Genomic DNA, 18,169 nt, shown 5'->3' with positions numbered 1-18,169 from the left:
AAGCGTTCAGATTCATTGGAATCTCCCGCGATGACGCTATCTCCAAGGGCCTTTCACTCACTCACCGCAGGCAGGTTGGTGGTCTTTCCGTCTTCTACCGACTCCTCTCTGGCCTTGCCCCCCAAGCCCTCTCTGGGCTCTGTCCCCCAAATATTCCTACAGGTCGCACAAGATCTGCCTGCAACCCTCTTATGGTTAAACTGCCAAAATCAAGACTTTCTGCTCACCTTCACTCCTTCATTCCTTCATTCCTCTTTTCTCCCACCTCTGCAACAAACTCCCTCACTCTCTTCAATCCCACTCCACCCTCCAGGTCTTTAAAACAGCTGTTCACCACCATCTCTTATCCTCCCCCATCCAAAATCTTGATCTTTTCTACCCCCGCTAATTTCGGTCCCCTTGTGTTTTATACCTCCCCCCCCCCCCCCCCCCTTCCCACGCCTCCTGCCCCCAAGCCCTCTCCCTCCCACACTTCTCCCTGCTCTCAAATCTTGTGGTTGTGTGCTTCCCCTTCTCTCCCCATCTTGTCTTCCGCTCCCTCTTTTTGTATATTTTGTTTGTCTGGTTGATTTGTTTGTGAAATAAATGTTAGCTCTTTCACGAGCCTCGATTCAGTATACAAAAAAAAAAAGAAAAAAAAAAAGGTGATATAATATAACAAATATCATGAAACATTTACATTTTGTAGTCCATTGTATAATTTAAATAAACATAAATGCAAATTTCACATGTGGAAAAAGTAAGTACACCCCTACATTTATCACTACTTCAAATACCTAAAATTAGAATCAGGTGCACCAGCTCAGGTGCAAATGATTAGAACATCGTTGGAGAGGATCTTGGAGGAACCTGTCTTATTTAAACCTCAGACATTTAATTTGGTTTGCTCTTTGTTGTTGAAGTGTGCGACGTTACCATGCCTAGATCAAAATAGCTATCTGAGGCCTTCAGAAAGAAGGTTGTAGATGCCTATGAGTCTGGGAAGGGATTTAAAAAGATCTCCAAACAATTTGAAATAAATCATTCGTCTGTCCGGAAGATCATCTACAAGTGGAGAAGATTCCAAACAACTGCCAACTTGTTCAGGCCAGGCCACCCCAGCAAGTTCAGCCCGAGAGCAGACCGCAAGATGCTGAAAGAAGTCTCAAAGAACCCCAGAATGTCATCATGGGACCTACAGGTAGCTCTTGCCACTGTTGATGTCAAAGTGCACGAGTTTACCATGAGAAAGAGGCTGCACAAATTTGATCTACACGGGAGGTGTGCCAGGAGGAAACCTTTCCAGTCAAGAAAGAACATCAGGGCAAGACTAAAGTTTGCCAATGAACACCGAGGCAAAGACCAGCACTTCTGGAACAATGTGCTCTGGACAGATGAGTCAAAGGTAGAGCTATTTGGCCACAGTACCAGAAGGCATGTTTGGCAAAAACCAAAGACAGCATTTGACCACAAGAACCTGACACCAACTGTAAAGCATGGTAGTGGAAATATTATGGTTTGGGGCAGCTTTGCTGCATCAGGGCCTGGGCAGCTCACCATCATAGAATTCACTATGAATTCTTCATTGTACCAGAGGGTGCTTGAGGATAATGTGTGGCCATCTGTCAGAAAGTTGAAGCTCAACCGAAGGTGGACCTTGCAACATGACAATGACCCTAAACATACCAGTAAATCCACCAAGGAATGGCTGAAAAGAAAGAAATGGAGGGTTCTGGAATGGCCAAGTCAAAGCCCGGATCTCAATCCCATCGAGATGTTGTGGGGGGGATTTGAAACGAGCTGTGCATGCAAGAAACTCCTCAAACATCGCACAGCTGAAAGAATTCTGCATGGAGGAGTAGACAAAAATTTCTCCCAGTCGATGTCAGAGACTGGTAGACAGTTATAAGAAACTCCTCCTTGAGGTTGTTTCTGCCAAAGGGGGCAATACCACCTATTAGAGCCAAGGGTGCACTTACTTTTTCCACATGCAAAATTTGCATTCATGTTTATTTTAATTATACAATGGACTACAAAATGCAAATGTTTCATGATATTTGTTATATTATATCACCTTTATCTGTCAATATTGTTGAAATGAAGATCAAATAGCTGTATGTTGAAATATGTTGAAAAAGTCAAAACTTTACATGGGGTGTACTTACTTTTTCACGTGACTGTATATATATTGTTGCGGTTTTGAGAACCCACACTTGCTGTAAATATCACATCATTAAAGGTTAAAGGTAGCACCCCATAGATAGGCCACAAGCAACACGTAGGTCACCATAGGACATCAGTTATTTCATTAGTATGTGTATAGATAAGGCCATGTTTCCAATAGTTGAATCTGCAGTGTCAATCAAATAAGGAGTAGGCCACATTCGTCCATTTTGACAGCCTCCCTCTCCGAGCGACGCCATTAAGCGCGCCCTACAGTCTGTACCCCACAGCCCTCCCAATTGTTACGCGCCTTGCCAGCAGCGTTCGCAACCTCGCTGGGCTTCCGCCCAAACGCCGCCATAAGCCACGAGGTGAGGCTCGGAAACAGGGGGCGGAGCGCCAGGAAGAAGGTGTGGCCACGTCACCCAACCATCAGGGCGGGGCCGGTAAGCCTTAACCAGCCAACCAGGGCTGAAGTAACATCGCCTGATAGGCGTGGCTTTTGGGCTGGCGGAGCGATCGCTGGTTCACTTATAAAAGCATGAGCGCAAAGCCCTTTGACAGGACTGATGAGAAGAGCTCGCATTGAAAGGACTCGAGTGAAAGATTGGTGTTAACAGGACTCCAGTGAAAGATTGGTGTTAACAGGACTCGAGTGAAAGATTGGTGTTAACAGGACTCGAGTGAAAGATTGGTGTTAACAGGACTCGAGTGAAAGATTGGTGTTAACAGGACTCGAGTGAAAGAGTGGTATTGAAAGGACTCGAGTGAAAGATTGGTGTTAACAGGACTCGAGTGAAAGAGTGGTATTGAAAGGACTCGTTGGAAGGTTGGCTTTTGAGAGGACTTATTGGGAGAGTGCACATTTAAGGGGACTTACTCGCTGGTGCTGATTACGAAGAGCTCGAGAATATATGCGCTTGTGAGAGGACTGCCAAGGACTGTCGTGATTACGAAGAACTCGAGTGTATATGCGCTTGATCAAAGAGGGCTCGTTGGCATTGGGAATTCAAAGCAGGACCTTGGAGAGGGGGCGTTTGGCGCAGGCCGTGCGCCTATTACGTACGCGAGTACCAGCCTTCCCCCCCCCCCCCCCATCATAATAACTGTCCGTTTGCGTCACGCTACACGCAGAGCTGCCTGCCAGGTTTCGTCCGCTGGACCGGAACCTGGACCGGAGCCGGACTGGAGCCTGGACGCGCTGGTGACAATCAACCTGTTCCACCCTACCATCTACAATCCCCGTGTGAGTGTCTATGTGAGACAGGCCCGTTTGTCCAGGGAATAAGATAAGACTGTTTGAGGCTGCACTGTGTATCTGCTTCTTCTTCCTTGTACATTCCCTTCTTTCGTTTCCTCCTTTCTTTGTGCATAATTAATAAACACTGGCGTCAGGAAGGGCATCCGGCCATAAAAACATTGCCTCAAAAAGAGAACCATGACAATTACAAGTACATATGGGCAGGGTACAGCCCGAAGTAGAGATCGGTTTCTGAGGTTTGGGACATGGAATGTAGGGACGATGACAGGGAGATCTGGAGAAGTGGTGGAAGTATTGATCAGAAGAAGAGTGGACATATGTTGTGTGCAAGAGACGAGATGGAAGGAAAGTGGTGTGAGAATGGTGAAGGGTAGGCAGGGACAGAAATACAAGTTTGTGTGGCAAGGGTGCCTGGAGGGCATGAATGGTGTTGGTGTCCTGTTTTCTGAGGAGTTTGTAGACAGTGTGGTGAGTGTGACGAGAGTGAGTGATAGGTTGATGATGGTGAAAATGATGATTGGAAAGCTCTTGGTGAACGTCATCTCGGGATATGCTCCGCAGGTTGGTCGGAGCGATGAAGAGAAGGACAAGTTCTGGTGTGCGATAGAGAAGCTGATGGAAAACGTGAAAGATGAGGAAGTTGTTGTGGTAGGAGGAGACCGAAATGGGCATGTGGGAAGGAGTATGGACGGTTTTGAGGAAGTTCATGGGGGTTACGGATATGGTGTGAGGAATGGAGAAGGTGAAAGGATTTTGGAGTTTGCTGATGGAGCTGATTTGTTGATTTGTAATACTCAATTCCAGAAAGAGGATAATAAGCTTGTGACATACACGTCAGGTGGGTCAACGACAACCGTTGACTACCTGCTTGTGCATAGACGAGATAGGGGGCACCTCTGGGACACAAAGGTGATCCCGGGGGAGGAGGCTGTTTCACAGCACCACTTGGTTGTCTGCGAAATAAGGGTGAAAGGTGCGAGGAGAGCTCGGCAGGTGAAGTACCAACCGAGAATGAAGGTGTGGAGGTTGAAAGAGGTGACAGTAAGGGAGGCATTAAAAGAGAGGCTGAGTAGGGTAGAGGATGATGTGGTTGAGCTTGAAAGTGGTTGGATGTCAATGAAAGCTAGTCTGTTGGGAGCCGTTGGTGAGGTATGTGGATGGACAAAAGGACCACCGAGGCACTCAGAAACGTGGTGGTGGGATGATGAAGTTGGAAAGAGGATTGACGAGAAGAGGAAGAAGTTCAAGGAGTGGCAGAAGGCGAAGGGTACGGGAGCAGAAACAGCAGAGCATGAAAGTTATAAGGCAGCCAGGAAGGCTGCAAAGAAAGAGGTAGCAAAAGCGCAGGAGACATGTAGGAAAATGTTCGGAGAACGCTTGGATTCGGAAGAGGGTCAGAGAGCAGTATTCAGGATTTGCAAAGCAGATAGCGAAAGAGAGGTGTGATGTGATGGGGGTGAGTTGCTTGAAGGATGAAGTGGGACAAATCGTTGTGGACCCAGATGGAATTAAAGGAAGATGGAAAAGATATATGGAAATGCTGTTGAATACAGCGAATGACTGGGATGGCAACATAGAGAGTAACCCAGATTTAGGACCGGCAGAGAAGATAACTGAGAAGGAAGTTGAGGAAGCCATAAAAGCAATGAAGAGTAGAAAAGCGGGAGGGCCGACGGGAGTTGTGGGAGATATGTTGAAGGCAGCAGGAAGTTGGGGTGTGAAGAGAATGACAGAGATCTGTAATCTGGCGGTGAAAGAAGGCCGCATTCCATTGTATTGGGAACTGAGTACCCTCGTCCCTCTATACAAGGGGAAAGGTGACCCTCTAGAGTGTGGCTCGTACAGAGCGATAAAGTTTTTGGAGCATGGAATGAAGGTATTGGAAAGGGAGTTGGAGAGGAGGATAAGGAAGAAAGTGAAGATCGACGAAATGCAGTTTGGATTTATGCCAAGAAGAGGAATGACAGACGCGCTTTTTATTGTGAGGCAGTTGCAGGAGAAGTACATGGAGAAGATGAAGAAGTTGTTTCTTGGGTTTGTTGATCTGGAGAAAGCATTCGATAGGGTTCCACGCAAAGTATTGACATGGGCAATGAGGAAGTTAGGAGTGGAGGAATGGTTGATCAGAGTAGTGATGGCAATGTACAAAAGAGCGCGCACAGCTGTCAGGACGAAGGACGGGAACAGTGGTGAGTTTGAGGTGAAAGTGGGAGTGCATCAGGGGTCGGTACTAAGTCCACTACTATTTGTAGCTGTGATGGAGGTGCTGGCTCAGAACATAAAGGAGGGTTTACCGTGGGAGTTGTATGCAGATGATCCGGTGTTGATTGCGGAAAGTATGGATGGACTGAAGGAAAAGATGAACAAGTGGAAGGAATGTATGGAGACAAAAGGTCTGAAGGTGAATATCGGAAAGACGAAGGTGATGGCAAATGGTAAAGCATGTGGTGAGGTGGAAAGAACTGGGAAGTGGCCCTGTGCTGTGTTGCAGGAAGGGTGTCAGAGTGAACTCCATTCAATGTACAATGTGCGCTGAGTGGGTTCATCAAAAATGTAGTGGTCTGAGAGGGTCATTAACCAGTGTGGCAGCTACATTCAAATGTAAGGTGTGCACAGAGGGAGCTGCAGATGGAGGAAATGTTGAGTTGGATCTTGGAGACGGCGTGAAGCTGGAAGGTGTGAAAACATTTTGCTACCTCGGAGACATGCTGAATGGAGAAGGTGGATCAGACTGGGCAACGGATGCTAGAGTGAGATGTGCATGGAAGAAGTTTCAGGAACTGAGTGGTGTGCTGATGTGGAGGGGTGTGTCGTTGAAGCTGAAGGGAAAGGTGTATGCTGCATGTGTGAGAAGTGTTATGATCTATGGGAGCGAGACATGGGTAATGAACGTAGAGCAGCAACGAAGGTTGGAAAGGGTGGAAATGCGAATGGTTTGATGGATGTGCGGAGTATCGTTGAGAGAGAGGAAGACAAATGATGAATTGCGAAAAATGATGGGAATAGAGCCTGTGATTGATGCTGTGAAGAGGAACAGGTTGAGATGGTTTGGTCATGTGTTGAGGAAGGATGAAAGTGACTGGTTGAGAAGAGTGATGGAAATGAATGTAGAAGGAAGTAGAGGACGGGGGAGACCGAGAAATACTTGGCTAAAGATGGTGGAAGAAGAAATGCGGGCAAGGGGGTTAACAAGGAGAGATGCAGAAAATAGGGCAAGATGGAGAAGATTGTCATGGGGACCGCAAGGCTAACCCCCGCTCCAGCAGGGAAAATGGCCTTAAAATGCATGTTGTTGTCGTTGTTGGTGCTCTTTCAGCACTGGATCATATTTTGAAAGCATCTCAACCATCTCAACCATCTCAAGAAAGTTCCCTTTATTCAATGAAGATTCATCTTCCTTGTGGCCACGGAATGCCAGATTCTGCTTGGCAAGAAACAATGTGATGTCAAGTAATCTGTGCAAGATGTCCCTCCACTTTTTCTTCTCCATTTCCATCAAAGCAATAGTTTCGGCGTCAATGGTTTTGTACAGCCACAGTCCTGCTCCAAATGTTTTCCACTTTTCAAGGCAACGTCGGTGCTCTTCGGATGTCTCATGGTTGTGTACTTTCAGGCTCAGTTTCCACCACTTCTGAAACCGTCACAAATTTGGATGTCGTATCTGTAGCACTAACGGCAAACAGTCGGCAGCAAAAACAGTACAAATTCTCGCTGACGAGTGAGTAAACCATCCATGACCACAGAATTTTCTCACCATTTGGCATCACCTTGTAAAACCACTCTTTTGAAAGCTGGCACACATCTCCCTTTGCTTTTGCATCTTGCCTTGCCGCAACACTGAAATGCCCATCTTTGTTCTGGAAAGAAGCACTTCCCCTTTTGATGATTTCAACCCGAAAATGATCTGGGACTGGTATCTCCCAGAAAGAAACATCACATAAAATTTGCAAATCTTTCTCCTTAACGTCACTCATCTCATTTAGAGCATCATGGCTAAACTCACTTTCAGCACTCTCTTCTGCTTCAAATTCTGCCATTTCCACTCCTTGCTCTTCTGCAGAATGCATGCTGGCATCAGAAGATTCAGCTTCATCAATTGGAGACTGACGAGCAGTTTCTTTTGATGAACCCTGGCCTTTGATGAACCCGTTTATTCGTTGGCTCCGTGAAACTACAACATGAGAAACGAGCTTGAAATTACCGACAGATCTCATTACAATCTACAAAAATTGCAATTCACAATTTCGGCTTCGATACAAACAATTACACTTCTTGTCGTTCTGTACGAGAAAACAGCAATGGCGAATACGGACCGTTAACAATGAATACGGTACACATCAAATCGAATTCTTACAGCTAAAGAAACAAATGTCCTATAAGTATAAACGACCAATGCGATAAACGTTTTATGTATCAAGGAAACGAATGAGATTACTGATTACATACCAACTATGGTTCCTTAATTAATCTCTCGCAAGACTTCAGTGTTCACTCTCAGCACGATGTTCTCCGGTTCGTAGATCAAACATGGCCGCTACAAATCGCGTCACCACATGATCGCGCTCCAGATCGTGAAACTTATAAAGACTTCACTAATTAAAACATGGAAATAGCTAAGGGGCCTAATGTTGCCGGTGTACGTCACAAAAATCAATATGTAACGTGCTGTTAAGAAAAACAAGGTGTGAATCACCGTTAAAACCTCATTCCCACAGCTGCTACACCGCCATAACCTTTAGCATGGCAAAACCGAAATGAAAGGTTTGCTTGGTTATGAAAACTCATCTGGTTGGCAGTCATTTCAGTAATATTTATTAGATTATATGAATACTAACAATAAAATTTTTTGTAAAATCTTTCTACATTGAATTACATTATTAGTTACAACATTATAAGTAACTGAGCGGTAGCCTTTTTTATTTTCTCCTTCTTTTCCTTTAATTACTACTTCATTCTCAAAAAAGTTATTGATATAGATTCACAAATACTAATTACCACAATATTGTAGCTAGAACACCAGAAAATGTGACAAAAGCAGCGACTATAAAAACGCCAGCGGCAACAAAAACAGCGCGTGCTTGTAGCGCGTGCATACGAAACCACGTGATTCGAAGCATCATTGTAATTGGATAATAATGATCGCTCTGACCTGAGCGCATTAGAAGGTTCAAAAAGTAAATTAGCATGGAGTTTTAGCCTTGTAGGTATATTGATACATGTAAGCTGGGCTTACGGAAAATGTTTTTGTTGTTATAACTAACTACAGGGACATTTTTATAAAAATTAAAAATTTCTGCTGAAACTGCAAAAATTTGGTGTTAAAGCGCGGCGTTACGCGCGCTGCTTGCGAGCAAGGAGGAAGCGGACAAGCGGTAACTTATAAGCGTCTTTATTTCAGAAGCTCAATGTAACACTGGCGCGCTCCGGGCTGCGCGCCCGGTGTATATCATGAGGCCACGCCTACACCTCGGGCGTGGCCACCGCCCACTTGGTGCGCGGAATGATGTCACCACGCCAGTGGGCTTTTGTGTCCGCCACACGCGCCCCCCCAGAATTCCCGCGCACCTGGAGGGCCAGTTTGCGGGGCAGACGAATGACCCGGCCGAAGCGCCCCCTGGCGAAGGGCGGCGTCCGGGGTGCAGAGATGCCAGGTGGGATGCCCCTGGCTGCCCCTGGGATGGGTGCAGGACCGGGGGGCGGCGTGGCGGCGGGGCTGGGCGGTGCCGGGGGTCCGCCCGCAGGGGGGCGGCCCCGACGTGGGGGTCGGGCCACTGGCGGTGGATGGTCCACGTCGAGGTGGGCCGGCTTGAGGCGGTCTACCGAAACGCGGTCAGGAGTACCGCCGATGTCCAGGGTGAAGTGCTTCGCCCCGGTCTCCAGCACGCGGAAAGGCCCGTCGTACGGGGGCCGCAGTGGTGTCCGGTGGGCATCGTGGCGGACGAAGACGTACTCCGCCGTGCGAAGCTCCGGGGCGACGTGCGTCGGTGGGTGCCCGTGGCATGCCGTTGGCACCGGGGCGAACCTCTGGGCGGTCTCTTGCAGAGCGGAGCGCTGCTGTGCCGCGGACCATGGTGCCGTGGAGTCGGGGAGGAACTCGCCCGGCACCCGCAGCGGTTGCCCGAAGACCAACTCCGCCGCGGATGCGCGCAGGTCCTCCTTGGGCGCCGTCCGGAGGCCCAGCAGGACCCAGGGGAGCCTGTCGACCCAGCCGCCGTCGCGGAGGGTGGCCCGGAGCGCGGCCTTCAATGAGCGGTGAAATCGCTCACACAGGCCGTTAGCCTGGGGGTGGTAGGCCGTGGTTCGGTGCAGCCGGACCCCGAGCCCCTGCGCGACCACCCCCCAGAGCTCCGAGGTGAACTGGGGGCCGCGGTCGGACGAGATGTCTGAGGGGGCACCGAACCGGGCGACCCAGGTGGCGATGAAAGCCTGCGCGACATCGGCCGCCATTGTCGACGACAAGGGCACGGCCTCCGGCCACCGGGTAGTGCGGTCCACCATGGTGAGGACGTAGGTGAAACCCCGCGAGGGGGGCAGAGGTCCCACCAGGTCCACGTGGATGTTGTCAAACCGGCATTCCGGCACCGTGAACGGGGCCAACGGGGCCTGGGTATGCCGGTGCACCTTGGCGCGCTGGCACGCGGGGCACGTCCTGGCCCAGCCGCGGACGGCCTTCCGGAGGCCATGCCAGACGAACTTGTCGGCGATCAGCCTTTGGGAGGCCCTCGCGCCCGGGTGGGACAGGCCGTGGATGGCGTCAAACACCTGGCGCTGCCAGCCCGCGGGCACGATGGGGCGAGGACGCCCGAGGGAGACGTCGCACAAGAGGGCCGCGCCCGCGCCGTCGAACGCCATCTCGGTGACGCGGAGGCCCGTGACGGCGGTCCGCAAGGCCTGGACGTCAGGGTCAGCGGCCTGGTCCGCTGCCATCCGGGCATAGTCGATGCCGAGGTGGACTGCGTGGGCGACGGCCCGGGAAAGGCAATCCGCCAACGGGTTGTCCTTCCCCGCGACGTGCTGGATGTCCGTCGTGTACTCGGACACGGCCGAGAGGTGACGCTGCTGCCGGGCCGACCACGGCTCGGTGACCTTGCCCATCGCGAAGATCAGCGGCTTGTGGTCGACGAAGGCAGTGAACGCACGGCCCTCGAGCAGATGGCGGAAGTGCCTGACCGCCAAGTGAAGCCCGAGCAACTCGCGGTCGAAGGTACTGTAACGGCGTTCGGGCGGGCGAAGCTGCCGGCTAAAGAACGCCAGCGGTTGCCAAGCTCCACGCACCCATTGCTCGTGCACCGCGCCCACCGCGTAGTCCGAGGCATCGGTGGTGAGGGCGATCGGTGCATCGGGCGCCGGGTGCGCGAGCATGGTGGCGTTAACCAAGGCGAGCTTCGCGCCTGTGAACGCCGTGTCCATCTGCTCGGTCCAGGTAACGTCGCCTTTGCCCGGCTTACCTCAGAGAGCTTCGTGCAGGGGGCGCAGGAGCTGGGCGATACGGGGCAGGAACCGATGGTAAAAGTTCACCATGCCCAGGAACTCCTGCAGCCCTCTGATCGTGCGGGGGCGCGGAAACCCCTTCACCGCCTCCACCTTGGCCGGCAGGGGGACGGCTCCGTGCCTGGTGACACGGTGCCCCAGAAAATCGATTATGGTGGCGCCGAACCGGCACTTTGCGGGGTTCACAATCAGGCCATGCTGGCCCAAGCGTTCGAAGAGCGTGCGGAGGTGGCGTAGGTGCTCTTCGCGGGACGCGCTGGTGACGAGGATATCGTCCAGGTAGACGTAGACAAAATCCAAGTCACGCAGGACGCTGTCCATCAGTCGCTGGAACGCCTGAGCCGCATTCTTCAGACCGAAGGGCATGCGCAGGAACTCGAAGAGTCCGAATGGCGTGATGACCGCCGTCTTCGGGACGTCCTCCGGCCTGACGGGGACCTGATGGTAGCCGCGTATGAGGTCCACCTTCGAGAAGAAGGACATGCCCGCCAAACGGGCGGAAAAGTCCTGAATGTGGGGGACGGGGTAGCGGTCGGGAGTCGTGGCGTCATTGAGACGGCGATAGTCCCCGCACGGTCGCCATGCCCCGCCGGGCTTCGGCATGATGTTCAGCGGCGACGCCCAAGCGCTCTCTGAGCGCCGAACGATGCCGAGTCGCTCCAGGGTAGCGAACTCTGCTTTTGCCACCGCCAGCTTCGTCGGCTCGAGGCGGCGTGCCCGGACGTAGACCGGTGGCCCGACGGTGGGGATGTGATGGGCCACCCCGTGCTTGACGGCCCCCGCCGAGAAGGTGGGCCACGTGAGGGCCGGGAAGCCGGCGAGGAGGCGGGTGAATGCGTCCGCTGCCGGAAGCGTACAGACCAACGTGGCCGGAACCGAACCGTTCGGCAAGCCGCTTGGAAAGCCGCTCGTTGAGCTGGGCAATGCACAAGCGAGCGAGCTGAACGTCTCGGCCTGGACAAGACGTCTGCGCTTGACGTCGACCAGGAGCCCATTAGCGCCCAGGAAGTCCGCGCCAAGCAGTGCCATGGGCACGTCGGCGGTGACGAACGTCCATCGGAAAACCTGCCCTCCGAACCGCAGAGAGAGGCAGCGTTTTCCATACGTACGGATGGGCGTCCTGTTCGCGGCAAGCAGCGCGGGGCCCCCACCCACGGCGTGCTTGTCTGACGTGCCGGCGGGAACGACACTCACCTGCGCTCCCGTGTCGCACAGGTAACGGCACCCGGAGAAGGTGTCCGTTATGAACAGCAGGCTGCTCGAACGGCCGGCGCTCATCGCCACTATTGAGCGCCGGCCCAGGCGTTTCCCGACCTGTTGAAGGAGCATGGCGGCTAACACGGTCGAGCTTCGTGGCCGAACTTGGCGTGGAACAAGCACCAGGTGGTGGAGCTGGAGGAGCGCGGCTGGCTCCGCCAGGCCGGTGGAGTTGGCGGGTTTCCCCGCGGTGGCGGTTTTCGCCGCGGCGGTGGGCGGGGCGTGGCGGCGGTCATGAGGTGCGTATCAGCATGCTGCGTATGCTGTATAAGCTGATGCTGTGGATCAGCAGCATCAGCAGCGGCATCAGCAGCATCAGCCACGAGGGCCGTGACGGCCACGCCGACTCTCGCCCGCGTGTCCGAAACGGCGAAGTACTTGTCCGCCTCGGCTGCCAATGCTCGGGGTTCCGTTAGCCCGGTCCCGGCCAACGCGAGGTGAACCTGCGCTGGAAGTTGGCGACGGAAAAGCACCCAGAATAGAGAACCGGGGGCTTCGTCGCCCAACAGTGACAGCATATGGTCCATTCGGACCGACGGGCGCGTGTCACCGAGCTCGGGGAGATCCAGGAGGCGGTCGGCCCGTGCGTCGTCCGTGAGGCCGAACGTGGCTAGGAGTAGCCGCTTGAGTGCCTCGTACTTGTGGCCGTCCGGTGGGTGGCGAAGGACGGACACAACTCGAGCGGCCGTGCCGGGCCCGAGGGAGGCGACGACGTGGCAATAGCGCGTGTCATCGCCGGTGAGGCGCCGAAGCTGAAATTGGGCTTCGGCCTGGACGAACTAGACTTCGGCCTGAGCCTCCCAAAATTCGGGAAGTTTGATGAAGTTGGCCATGGCAATGGCGTCGCGTGTGGAAGGATCGCTCCGGCAGATCCAACGTCAAGGGGGTCACCAGTAAAGCGCAGCGTTACGCGCGCTGCTTGCGAGCAAGGAGGAAGCGGACAAGCGGTAACTTATAAGCGTCTTTATTTCAGGAGCTCACTGTAACACTGGCGCGCTCCGGGCTGCGCGCCCTGTGTATATCATGAGGCCACGCCTACCCCTCGGGCGTGGCCACCGCCCACTTGGTGCGCGGAATGATGTCACCACGCCAGTGGGCTTTTGTGTCCGCCACAGTGTCACCCCCTCTGATAGTGTCACCCGGTGCGGTCCAGAGCCGTAGAGAGAGAGAGTTCGGTCAACCCGGTTTCAACTGGTCTGCCCTATGATTGGTTAAGCGCTGTCATGTGATTCACAGGCGCCATTTTGTTACCCAACCTCCGTAACTAGCAGAACGCGCATCGCATTGCATGCATTCGCTTAGTGGAAATTGGGATGGATGAGGGGAAGGAGGGATGGATGAGTGGAATTTGGGATGGATGAGTGGAAGTGGAGATGGTTGAGTGGAAGGACGGATGGATGAGTGGAAGGAAGGATGGATGAGTGATTGATCTTCCACTCATCCATCCTTACTTCCACTCATCCATCCAAAGTTCCACTCATCCATCCCAACTTCCACTCATCCATCCTTCCTTCCACTCATCCATCCTTCCACTCATCATCCATCCCTCCTTCCTTCCACTAATCCATCCATCCTTCCACTCATCCATCCTTCCACTCATCCATCCCTCCTTTCACTCATCCATCCTTCCTTCCACGCATCCATCCCTCCTTCCACTCATCCATCCTTCATTCCACTCATCCATCCCCCCTTCCACTCATCCAACCCTCCTTCCACTCATCCATCCTTCCTTCCACTCATCCATCCCCCCTTCCACTCATCCATCCCCCCTTCCACTCATCCATCTTTCCACTCATCCATCCCCCCTTCCACTCATCCATCCTTCTTTCCACTCATCCATCCCCCCTTCCACTCATCCATCCCCCCTTCCACTCATCAATCCCCCCCTTCCACTCATCCATCCCTCCTTCCACTCCTCCATCCCTCCTTTTTTTTTTTTTTTGTGTACAAGATCGAGGCTCGTGCAAGAGCTAAGAGCGTGTAAGAGCTCCTTCTACTCATCCATCCTTCCTTCCACCCATCCATCCCTCCTTCCCCACATCCATCCTTCCTTCCAATCATCCATCCTTCCTTCCAATCATCCATCCTTCCTTGCACTCATCCATCCCTCCTTCCACTCCTCCATCCCTCCTTCCACTCATCCATCCTTCCTTGCACTCATCCATCCTTCCACTCATCATCCATCCCTCCTTCCTTCCACTCATCCATCCCAACTTCCACTCATCCATCCTTCCTTCCACTCATCCATCCTTCCACTCATCATCCATCCCTCCTTCCTTCCACTAATCCATCCATCCTTCCACTCATCCATCCTTCCACTCATCCATCCCTCCTTTCACTCATCCATCCTTCCTTCCACTCATCCATCCCCCCTTCCACTAAACCATCCCCCCTTCCACTCATCCATCCTTCCTTCCACTCATCCATCCCCCCTTCCACTCATCCATCCCCCCTTCCACTCATCCATCTTTCCACTCATCCATCCCCCCTTCCACTCATCCATCCCCCCTTCCACTCATCCATCCTTCCTTCCACTCATCCATCCCCCCTTCCACTCATCCATCCCTCCTTCCACTCATCCATCCCTCCTTCCACTCCTCCATCCCTCCATTTTTTATTTTTTTTTGTGTACAAGATCGAGGCTCGTGCAAGAGCTAAGAGCATGTAAGAGCTCCTTCCACTCATCCATCCTTCCTTCCACCCATCCATCCCTCCTTCCCCTCATCCATCCTTTCTTCCAATCATCCATCCTTCCTTCCAATCATCCATCCTTCCTTCCAATCATCCATCCTTCCTTGCACTCATCCATCCCTCCTTCCACTCCTCCATCCCTCCTTCCACTCATCCATCCTTCCTTGCACTCATCCATCCTTCCTTCCACTCATCCATCCCTCCTTCCACTCCTCCATCCCTTCTTCCACTCATCCATCCTTCCTTCCTTCCACTTATCCATCCCTCCTTCCCCTCATCCATCCCTCCTTCCCCTCATCCATCCCAACTTCCACTCATCATCCATCCGTCCTTCCACTCACCCATCCCTCCTTCCACTCATCCATCCCTCCTTCCACTCATCCATCCCTCCTTCCACTCATCCATCCCTCCTTCCACTCATCCATCCCTCCTTCCACTCATCCAGCCTTCTTTCCACTCATCCATCCCTCCTTCCATTCATCCATCCCAACTTTCACTCATTCGCAACTGACTAAACAATGTATGAAACTCAGGAACATAAAAAGAAACCCGTCCCTAATAGCAGTAAGTTGCATGCACGCTTGAACGCACGTGCGCGTGCACTTGACCTTGGGTAACAACATGGCGCCTATTGTTTAGATGGCCAAACTCTCTCTATCTACAGCTCTGGTGCGGTCCGCACCCTCCGCACCCCCCTAGTGACGCCAGTGCAAGTGCAACAAACAATAGGAATTGCAAACGAGTCGAGGAAAAACGTACATTGAACGAACATGAACAAAATGTGATGAAAAGAACCCGAGCACTAAACGAAAACTCGCCATTTTGGTTCATCAGATCGTCGTAGGACAATGTAGCCACTGTCGTCCAGGCCCTGCCATAGAGACCCATATACATCTCTTTAGGCCTAGAGTTTGACAGTGGATTTGAGTATAGGATACCCCTAGCTTCAAGAATCTGCTCGGTGGAAGTCTGAAATTTGTAGCATAAGCCGGAAAACGGCCATTTTCCAAGATGGCCTCCATTGCCAAACAAGAACCACATATAAGTTTTGATATAAATGTAGTAGAGGTATGATTTTAGCGTCTATTTTCAGGTTTTCAGGTATGTCCAACTCAGTGGTGCCATAAAAAAATATTTTAGATGTTGCCTAGTTACCAAAATCCAAGATGGCTGCCACCCAAAGTTCATAAATCATGAAAACTAGTATATCTTTTGATAGAAATATAGTAGATGGATCATTTTTGTGCCTGTTTCTAGGTTTTCAGGTATGCCCAACTCAGTGGTGCCATTAAAAAATATTTTAGATGTTGCCTAGTTACCAAAATCCAAGATGGCCACCACCCAAAGTCCATAAAGGACGAAAACTTGTATAACTTTTCATAGAAATGTAGTGCATGGATCATGTATGTGTCTATTTCTAGGTTTTCATGTATGCCCAACACCGTAGTGCTATCAAAAAAACATTTGCCTGTAATTCCCTCCCCAGTAACTGACTATTCTACAGTGCGTAAGGGACTTCAGAATTTCCAGAGTGTCCACCAGCACCTTACTCCATCTCAGTCTCTGATGCCTGTATTCTGTGATGAAGGTGTATTTCATACTGTGGCTGACATCATGATGGCTGAACCAAATGCATTCTCTGATGTTCATGGCATGATGGGTATGTTCCATTGGGTCAAGATCCTGCTGAAGTGTGCTGGGCGGTACCCGAGAGGGTCGGGAATTGAGGATGCTCTCATTGAGACAGAAGTGTTTGGTAATCGGACCTTGAACTCAGTCTTGGAAGGTAGTCATTATGTTCGCTCCTTTTTAGGAATCATGATGGTTTCGGATCTGATCAGCTCACTGGCATGGGAGGCATTCTGGCAATGGCTGATGCAACATGGTCACAAGGTCAATGATGATACAATGACATGTGCACATGAGATGCAGAGGGCTCTGTGTGAGAAGAAAAGGTCAGAAAAGAAGTTTGCAGAGCTTTTTGAGAAATCTTCAGAGCTTCTGGAACAATTTCAGAACTTTCTCAATGAGTGTTGTGCGAAATCTGAGGTGTGCAAATACAGTACTTGCAATTGTTTCAACACATAGCTAATGTCATAAAGCATGCCGTTGCAGCCGATCGAGAGGGAAACTTTCCTCTTCACATGGCTACTGTGTAAGCATCCCTTCCGATCTTCCGGGAGTGTGATTGTCTCAATTACCTCCGCTATGGCACATTCTATCTGGAATCAACAAAACTCCTAGAAGCAACTCATCCTGAGGTTTTTCGGCGGTTCATGAGTAGTCAGTTTGTCGTGAAGGATCAAGCTGCTGGCTATTTCAATGCTGTTGCTCCAGATATGAAGCTGGAACAATCAATACAGAGATCATCAAAGAGTGATGGTGGCATTGTTGGTCAGACAAGAAATCTGGCAATCATGGTTGAGTGGCAACTTATATTCCATGAAATTCTTCTTATCTCAAACAATTTCAGGGAGATGATGAATCATGTGTCAATGAATCACAGCGAATCAAGAGTTCATCATGAACTCACTGGTCGCAAAGCTGATCAGCTCAACAGAAATGTAGCAAGACTTCTTGAGTATGTAAGAGATAGAGGCAATCTTTACATCATTGAGGTTCCAGTTGTCAAGCTCCACAACCTCATAACAAAGCAGCTGGCAGATGATGAAGTAGCAGTGCGGCTGCTTCAGATACAAACAAATGGAGATCGTTTGGTCAGGGAATTCCGGAAGGAGCGGTTTCTGCAGAAGACGAAAAAGCTCTCCTTCACCATATCAAAAGGAAACGTGCCACAAATGGACTACAAAGCTCCCTCAGAAACAACTACTTCTTCTGTTACAGTTTCCCCCACAATGATGGCAGCAGCTCAGCGTGACATTGAGATTGTGAAAGAGCGGGGCATGGCACTCAACTGTATCTATGGCCATGATATCCTCCCCATTTCAGCAATATTTGAAGGTGACCTCCCCTCCAAACCAAACAAGAGTGCACTGATTGCTGATCTTGAAAAATATCTAATGGATGATGACATGCATTTTCCTGGGGGAGACTTTTCCGTTATCATAGACTTCATGTCTAAAATTCGGTCATTTCCTAACTTAGGATCCTTCGGAACATTCAGAAATGCAATTAGCTGTATCCTATCTGCAGGCCACTCAATTTGCTCCAGGACCAGCCTCCATGTTGTATTTGACAGTTACCTTGAGTCATCAATTAAAGCTGGAGAAAGACTCCGTCGTGCTGGAGGAGTTAGGTCTGTTGACATCACTGAACTCACTGCAGATGTCCCAGTACCACAGCAACTTGACAAGTTCTGGACATCAC

Source organism: Myxine glutinosa, chromosome 4, assembly GCF_964187855.1.
Source record: "Myxine glutinosa chromosome 4, kmMyxGlut1.1, whole genome shotgun sequence".
NCBI lineage: Eukaryota > Metazoa > Chordata > Myxini > Myxiniformes > Myxinidae > Myxine > Myxine glutinosa.
Note: the sequence above shows the minus strand (reverse complement) of the source record.